The following is a 9011-nucleotide window of genomic DNA, read 5'->3' as shown; positions in this document are numbered from 1 at the left end:
GCCAGCGCTCAGTTGTCGCTCGCTCTGCGCTCTGCCTGTCAGCGCTCTCTTGCTGCTGCCGCCTGGGATTTTCCTGACGCCTGCTCTGGAGCGCCAATCCCAGCAGGATGAGCACTGCTGTGCCAGTGGAGGTACAGTGCCATTCCAGGGAAGGGGCAGCCTGCTTGAGCAGGCTGCAGCCACGTGGCAATGGATGGTGTGGGACAGGAAGCCCACTGTGAGATTTTGCTGTCTCTTGCAGACTGCCAGAGATGGTAGAGATAGAGGAAATGGAAGTGGACATGGTGCTGGATGGGGAAGAAAGGATGGAGGTAGACACAGAAGAGCCACTTGAGGAGATGGAAGTCGAAGAGGAGGACAATATCGAGCAGATGGAAGTGGACGAGGAGGATGAGGAGGAGCCCATGGTCCTTGGATGAAGAAGGAGCCCCACAAGTAAGACGGACAGATGCTCCCCATGCCCTGCCCACAGACACAGTGGCTGCCCTGACGCCAGCCTGGGGCTGGGCTGGATGGCCCCGCTCAGGGACACGGTGCCCGCAGGGGGCCTGGATTGTGCTGCCACAAGCACCAGCCCTGGCCTGCCCTGCACTTGCCTGGGGCCACAGCAGCCCTGCCAGCCCTGTCCCAGCTCCTGGGGGCCAGCTCCCAGCCCAGCTGGGCCCAGTGCTGGCAGCAGAGGCCAGCTTTGCTTCTTCCTTTCTTCCAGGCCTGATGCAGATGATGGCCACAGATATGACGCCTCTGTAAATATGTTTGAAAAGTGAGAAGAATTCTGTAAATATGTTCGTCGCTTAGAAGTTCTCTGTAAATATGTTTTGAAGACTGTTAGTCCATAGGATCCCAGGAAATATGAAAGGTGTTCTGGAAATCCTAGAATTTGCCGGTCTTCAGCAAATAAATACTGCTTCTTTAGAAAACCTCACTTCTCTTTCTCATTCCTTCGTGCCGGGGTCGGCTGCCAGTGGTCTCTGCCCCAGCACGGGAAAAGGTGGTTCTGGGCAGGCCGCGCTTTCGAAGAAGGAGTCTGGACTCTTGCTTTTTGGTCTTCAGTTGACTTTATTGTTCCTTATCTCCAAAGTTTTTCTGTCTGTCCAGCCGAGGTCTGATCAGCAAGACAGCCAAGGGCACTCTCCCCCGCCCACGGGGTGGTTGTCTCTTTTCTAGTGAAAACTACATAGTAGATATTTACCTTTAATTTCCAATACTTTTCGCCCTTGTTGGCAAGTGCACTTTCTCTATGAACCAATGCACACATGCCAACATCATCCTGAACATGGATGCCAAGAAGAAGAAAGAAGAAGGACAGGGCACGCCCAAATTCCTCCACCTTGGGACTCCCGACCCATGCACAGAATTCTAAATCCCCCCTGTACAACATAGAAAACCCCCCTGTACAGGGCATTATAATTTCGTCCTTCACCCTGTGATTCCTACTACTGTGCTACTTAAACTTTTGTGGCCTGTAGTTCTTCATATAAGGTTGGCAATTTGCTCCATGAATTAAGATCGAATTTCCAGGTGTCTTTGGCTTCCTACCAGGGTCTCCGAGCCCCTGCCAGGGCTTTGAGACATCCAGGGCATCCAGAGAGATGCTCTGGGTTCCGACACTTTTGGGCACAGGAAGCATTTGCACAGTTGGGATTACCACTTGTTCCGGGATCCCGGGCCTGGAGCTCCCTGGGGCTGCTGCCACGGCCACCCCGCGGCTGGGGGTCCCTGTGCACAGGGGGTCCCACTGACACCACTGCTGCCGCTGGGCACTGCTGCTGCTCCTGGGCTGGGGCACAGTGGCGTCCCCAAGAGCTGAGCTGCCACCAGCACAGAGGGGGCTCTCACTGCAGTGGCCCCTGCAGCCATGCCACCAAAGCAAGGCAGGAAACTTTCAGCCACCCTTCCTGCTGCAGCCACAGGCACTCCTGGCTCCAGAGCCGCCATCAGGCCACAGGGATGCAAAATCCACCTTCCCACTCTCAAGGCCTTGACAGCTTTGGCAACTATGGCACCTGCATCTGGGCTGCTGCAGGGGCTGATGTTTAAGCCTTGCACCTCCAAGGGCTCCGGGCTCTACTTCTGGGCCTGCCCTGCACTGCCCTGGGCCTGCATTGCTCAAGAGACAAAAGCCAAGCCAGGGGATCCTCATCCTGCCCAATTGCTGAATTGACTGCACTCGTTAGGACCTTCTCCGCTTTCAAAGAACCTATTCATTTAATCACTGATTCGGCAGATGTCTAAGGCCTAGTGCAGCTGGCCGAAAATTCCATTTTCAAAGACATTTCTAACCCCAACTAGAGCATTTGCTTTCCCCTTTCATTTCTCTTTTGTCCCACAGACAACACCCACACTATATCATGTACACAAGGTCTCATACCACCCTTCCTGCATTTATAGTAGGCAATGCTAGAGCAGATGCCTCAGCAATGGTTCTCCAAACCTCCCTATGGAATGTTTCTGACCAGGCTAGGATCCGCCACCGCTTCTACCATCCAAACATTCCTGCACCGCTCAGCATCTTTAAAATTACCCAAGATCAGGCAAGATCCATGGCAAACACCTGCCCAAATTGTCAGCAACATGCCTTTGCTTCTGTCACAGCTGGAGTCAACCTAAGAGGACTAAAGAGTCTCCAGATCGGGCAATCACGCATCACACACCAAGCCCCTTTTGGGAGACTAAAATATATCCCCGTCTGAATTGACGCCGACAACGCTGCGGTTTTCGCCTTTGCCCATGCTGGTGAGAAATCAAAAGGTGCTATAAAACGTTCCTTTTTAGCTTTTTCCACCTTCCCTGTTCCACAGGAAATGAAAACTGATCATGGTCCTGCTTATACCTCCCACTGATTCCAACCATTTTCTGACCAGTGGGCTATAAAACATGTCACAGCCATACCACACTCTGCCACAGGACACTCCATAGTCCAGAGGGCCCACTCTTCCATCCAAAGGATCCTTGATCAACAGAGACAGGGAGTCCACATATTATCTCCCATTGAGACACTGGCCAAGGCCCTTGATGTGCTCAACTTTTTCAACACCTCATTTATGGAGCCAACTCCCCCAGTCATCAGGCGATTGGCATTTAATTTCACTGCAGCCCAGTGAAAAGAAAAGCCACCTGTGTTGATCAAAGACCCTGAATCTAAAAAAATTATGGGCCCTTTCCCATTCATTACTTGGGGGAGAGGATATGCTTGTGTCCCTACAGCAGCAGAGACATTGTATTCATTGTGTTGCTTATTTTATCCAGTTTTGCTCAACGCTTGCAAAAGTCCATGGCAGAAGCTTTCATTCTTGAAAACAAAAAGGGGGCAGTTGTGGAGGCCCGGGGGCCTCTCATTGCAACTGTAATACCTTAGGGCAAAGGGGACCAAGGTGAAAGAGAGAAACCCCTCTGAATGCAGGGCTCTCACCCATGGCCACTTGCAGCCTCTTGCAATCTGCAGCTTTTGTTGCCATCACCCACTTCAACTGCCATTTTTTCCTTATAGCTACTCTCCAGAGAATATTCTTCCCTCTCTTCTCCCCTGCAGGCCCTGGCTTCGCCCCTTCTCCCCCCCATATAAAACCCTCAGTCCCCAGCCTCATTTTCTCTCTGGCCCTGGACCCTCTTCCTCGCAATGCACAGTGTTTGGGGTTCCACACAAAGACCCGTCTCTGGCCTCATGCATCAGCACTTGAAGCAAGTGTGCTCCGGCCTCTGGCAGTGCAGCTCGCTCACACGGGCTCACTGTGGACACGCCGCAATCACACAGTCATTGAGTGCACCAGAGAAGCTGGCCTCTAAAAGAAGTCATGAATCCCCCAGCCCACCCAAGCCAATGCCTTGCATGTCTTTACATTTTCCTTCTTTGCTCATCTCTCATGTCACTTTCCCCATTTCCTCTCTCTGGGACCTTGGCTTCACTCTCTCCTGCCTGCAGCTTCAGCCACATGTGTGACCCTGCTGGAAGAGCCTGACCCACAGGGAAGTGGGAGAGGACTCTCCGCCAGGAACTGAAGTGACAGAACAAGGGGGAATGAGATGAAACTGCAAGAGCTGGAATCCATTCCATGATGGGAAGAAGTTCTTTCCTGTCAGGGTGCTTGTCCCTGACACTGGGACCAGTGCAGAGAGGCTGTGCATACCCCATGCCAAGGAGCATCCAAGGCCACCTTGGACAGGGGCCGCAGCAACCTGCTGTGCTGGGAAGTTGCTCAGCTTGGAACCAGATGATCTTTAGGGTCCCTTCCAAGCCAAACCATTCAAGGATTTCATCATTCTACCATGTTCATCTCCCAGTGTGGCGCGGCCCTGAAACTTCTGTGACATCACAGCTCCCACAGTGTTCCAGGTGGAACGTCCAGCACCTGGAAACCAGCAGAGCAGACACTCTGCCTGCTGCCAGCGCTCAGTTGTCGCTCGCTCTGCGCTCTGCCTGTCAGCGCTCTCTTGCTGCTGCCGCCTGGGATTTTCCTGACGCCTGCTCTGGAGCGCCAATCCCAGCAGGATGAGCACTGCTGTGCCAGTGGAGGTACAGTGCCATTCCAGGGAAGGGGCAGCCTGCTTGAGCAGGCTGCAGCCACGTGGCAATGGATGGTGTGGGACAGGAAGCCCACTGTGAGATTTTGCTGTCTCTTGCAGACTGCCAGAGATGGTAGAGATAGAGGAAATGGAAGTGGACATGGTGCTGGATGGGGAAGAAAGGATGGAGGTAGACACAGAAGAGCCACTTGAGGAGATGGAAGTCGAAGAGGAGGACAATATCGAGCAGATGGAAGTGGACGAGGAGGATGAGGAGGAGCCCATGGTCCTTGGATGAAGATGGAGCCCCACAAGTAAGACGGACAGATGCTCCCCATGCCCTGCCCACAGACACAGTGGCTGCCCTGACGCCAGCCTGGGGCTGGGCTGGATGGCCCCGCTCAGGGACACGCTGCCCGCAGGGGGCCTGGATTGTGCTGCCACAAGCACCAGCCCTGGCCTGCCCTGCACTTGCCTGGGGCCACAGCAGCCCTGCCAGCCCTGTCCCAGCTCCTGGGGGCCAGCTCCCAGCCCAGCTGGGCCCAGTGCTGGCAGCAGAGGCCAGCTTTGCTTCTTCCTTTCTTCCAGGCCTGATGCAGATGATGGCCACAGATATGACGCCTCTGTAAATATGTTTGAAAAGTGAGAAGAATTCTGTAAATATGTTCGTCGCTTAGAAGTTCTCTGTAAATATGTTTTGAAGACTGTTAGTCCATAGGATCCCAGGAAATATGAAAGGTGTTCTGGAAATCCTAGAATTTGCCGATCTTCAGCAAATAAATACTGCTTCTTTAGAAAACCTCACTTCTCTTTCTCATTCCTTCGTGCCGGGGTCGGCTGCCAGTGGTCTCTGCCCCAGCACGGGAAAAGGTGGTTCTGGGCAGGCCGCGCTTTCGAAGAAGGAGTCTGGACTCTTGCTTTTTGGTCTTCAGTTGACTTTATTGTTCCTTATCTCCAAAGTTTTTCTGTCTGTCCAGCCGAGGTCTGATCAGCAAGACAGCCAAGGGCACTCTCCCCCGCCCACGGGGTGGTTGTCTCTTTTCTAGTGAAAACTACATAGTAGATATTTACCTTTAATTTCCAATACTTTTCGCCCTTGTTGGCAAGTGCACTTTCTCTATGAACCAATGCACACATGCCAACATCATCCTGAACATGGATGCCAAGAAGAAGAAAGAAGAAGGACAGGGCACGCCCAAATTCCTCCACCTTGGGACTCCCGACCCATGCACAGAATTCTAAATCCCCCCTGTACAACATAGAAAACCCCCCTGTACAGTGCATTATAATTTCGTCCTTCACCCTGTGATTCCTACTACTGTGCTACTTAAACTTTTGTGGCCTGTAGTTCTTCATGTAAGGTTGGCAATTTGCTCCATGAATTAAGATCGAATTTCCAGGTGTCTTTGGCTTCCTACCAGGGTCTCCGAGCCTCTACCAGGGCTTTGAGACATCCAGGGCATCCAGAGAGATGCTCTGGGTTCCGACACTTTTGGGCACAGGAAGCATTTGCACAGTTGGGATTTCCACTTGTTCTGGGATCCCGGGCCTGGAGCTCCCTGGGGCTGCTGCCACGGCCACCCCGCGGCTGGGGGTCCCTGTGCACAGGGGGTCCCACTGACACCACTGCTGGTGCAGGGCACTGCTGCTGCTCCTGGGCTGGGGCACAGCCGCGTCCCCAAGAGCTGAGCTGTCACCAGCACAGAGGGGGCTCTCACTGCACTGGCCCCTGCAGCCATGCCACCAAAGCAAGGCAGGAAACTTTCAGCCACCCTTCCTGCTGCAGCCACAGCCACTCCTGGCTCCAGAGCTGCCATCAGGCCACAGGGATGCAAAATCCACCTTCCCGCTCTCAAGGCCATGGCAGCCTTGGCAACTGTGGCACCTGCATCTGGGCTGCTGCAGGGGCTGATATTTAAGGCTTGCAGCCTCCAAAGGCTCCGGGCTCTGCTTCCCAGCCTGCCCTGCACTGCCCTGGGCCCGCATTGCTCAAGAGACAAAAGCCAAGCCAGGGGATCCTCATCCTGCCCAAATTGCTGAATTGACTGCACTCGTTAGGACCTTCTCCGTTTTCAAAGAACCTATTCATTTGATCACTGATTCGGCAGATGTCTATGGCCTAGTGCAGCAGGCCGAAAATTCCATTTTCAAAGACATTTCTAACCCCAACTAGAGCATTTGCTTTCCCCTTTCATTTCTCTTTTGTCCCACAGACAACACCCACACTATATCATGTATACAAGGTCTCATACCACCCTTCCTGCATTTATAGTAGGCAATGCTAGAGCAGATGCCTCAGCAATGGTTCTCCAAACCTCCCTATGGAATGTTTCTGACCAGGCTAGGATCCGCCACCGCTTCTACCATCCAAACATTCCTGCACCGCTCAGCATCTTTAAAATTACCCAAGAGCAGGCAAGATCCATGGCAAACACCTGCCCAAATTGTCAGCAACATGCCTTTGCTTCTGTCACAGCTGGAGTCAACCTAAGAGGACTAAAGAGTCTCCAGATCGGGCAATCACACATCACACACCAAGCCCCTTTTGGGAGACTAAAATACATCCCCGTCTGAATCGACGCCGACAACGCTGCGTTTTTCGCCTTTGCCCATGCTGGTGAGAAATCAAAAGGTGCTATAAAACGTTCTTTTTTAGCTTTTTCCACCTTCCCTGTTCCACAGGAAATGAAAACTGATCATGGTCCTGCTTATACCTCCCACTGATTCCAGCCATTTTCTGACCAGTGGGCTATAAAACATGTCACAGCCATACCACACTCTGCCACAGGACACTCCATAGTCCAGAGGGCCCACTCTTCCATCCAAAGGATCCTTGATCAACAGAGACAGGGAGTCCACATATTATCTCCCATTGAGACACTGGCCAAGGCCCTTGATGTGCTCAACTTTTTCAACACCTCATTTATGGAGCCAACTCCCCCAGTCATCAGGCGATTGGCATTTAATTTCACTGCAGCCCAGTGAAAAGAAAAGCCACCTGTGTTGATCAAAGACCCTGAATCTAAAAAAATGATGGGCCCTTTCCCATTCATTACTTGGGGTAGAGGATACGCTTGTGTCTCTACAGCAGCAGAGACATTGTATTCATTGTGTTGCTTATTCTATCCAGTTTTGCTCAACGCTTGCAAAAGTCCATGGCAGAAGCCTTCATTCTTGAAAACAAAAAGGGGGCACTTGTGGAGGCCCAGGGGCCTCTCATTGCAACTGTAATACCTTAGGGCAAAGGGGACCAAGGTGAAACAGAGAAACCCCTCTGAATGCAAGGCTCTCACCCATGGCCACTTGCAGCCTCTTGCAATCTGCAGCTTTTCTTGCTATCACCCACTTCAACTGCCATTTTTTCCTTATAGCTACTCTCCAGAGAATGTTCTTCCCTCTCTTCTCCCCTGCTGGTCCTGGCTTTGCCCCTTCTCTCCCCCATATAAAACCCTCAGTCCCCAGCCTCATTTTCTCTCCGTCCCTGGACCCTCTTCATGGCAATGCACAGTGTTTGGAGTTGCACACAAAGACCCGTCTCTGGCCTCGTTCATCAGCACTTGAAGCAAGTGTGCTCCGGCCTCTGGCAGTGCAGCTCGCTCACACGGGCTCACTGTGGACACGCCGCAATCACACAATCATTGAGTGCACCAGAGAACCTGGCCTCTAATCAAAGGCATGAATCCCACAAATCACACGACCCAATGCCTTGCATGTCTCTACATTTTCCTTCTTCTCTCATCTCTCATGTCACTTTCCCCATTTCCTCTCTCTGCCAGCTTGGCTTCTCTCTCTCTCCTGGCTGCAAGCACATGTGTGGGACCATGCCGGAACACCCTGACCTACAGGGAAGTGGGAGAGGACTCTTTGTCAGCAACTGAAGTGACAGAACAAGGGGGAATGGGATCCAACTGCAAGAGCTGGAATCCATTCCATGATGGGAAGAAGTTCTTTCCTCTCAGGGTGCTTGTCCCTGACACTGGGACCAGTGCAGAGAGGCTGTGCATACCCCATGGCCACGAACATCCAAGGCCAGCTTGGACAGGGGCCGCAGCAACCTGCTGTGCTGGCAGCTTGCTCAGCTTGGAACCAGATGATCTTTAGGGTCCCTTCCTAGCCAAAGCATTCAAGGATTTGATCATTCCATCATGCGTATCTCCCAGTGTGGAGCGGCCCTGAATCTTCTGTGACATCACATCTCCCACAGTGTTCCAGGTGGAACGTCCAGCACGTGGAAACCAGCAGAGCAGACACTCTGCCTGCTGCCAGTGGTCAGTTGGCGCTCGCTCTGCGCTCTGCCCGTCAGCGCTCTCTTGCTGCTGCCGCCTGGGATTTTCCTGACGCCTCCTCTGGAGCACCAATCCCAGCAGGATGAGCACTGCTGCTCCAGTGGAGGTACAGTGCCATTCCAGGGAGGGGCCACCTTGCTTGAGCAGGCTGCAGCCATGTGGGAATGGGTGCTGTGGGACAGGAACCCCACTGTCAGATTGTGCTGTCTCTTGCAGACTGCC

The 9011-nt window shown here is 52.8% G+C and overlaps 1 long non-coding RNA gene across 1 annotated transcript; it reads left to right on the top strand.

The window, feature by feature from the left end:
- On the top strand, nucleotides 1-879 carry LOC135279947 (uncharacterized). The gene is made up of 3 exons (XR_010347088.1): nucleotides 1-131; nucleotides 242-435; nucleotides 710-879. It is a non-coding gene; the product is annotated as an uncharacterized LOC135279947 (long non-coding RNA).
- Nucleotides 880-9011: the final 8132 nt, after the last annotated feature.

Source organism: Passer domesticus, chromosome 13, assembly GCF_036417665.1.
Source record: "Passer domesticus isolate bPasDom1 chromosome 13, bPasDom1.hap1, whole genome shotgun sequence".
Taxonomy (NCBI): Eukaryota; Metazoa; Chordata; class Aves; order Passeriformes; family Passeridae; genus Passer; species Passer domesticus.
The sequence above is the reverse complement of the archived record's forward strand: the minus strand, read 5'-3'. Positions and strand labels throughout refer to the sequence as shown.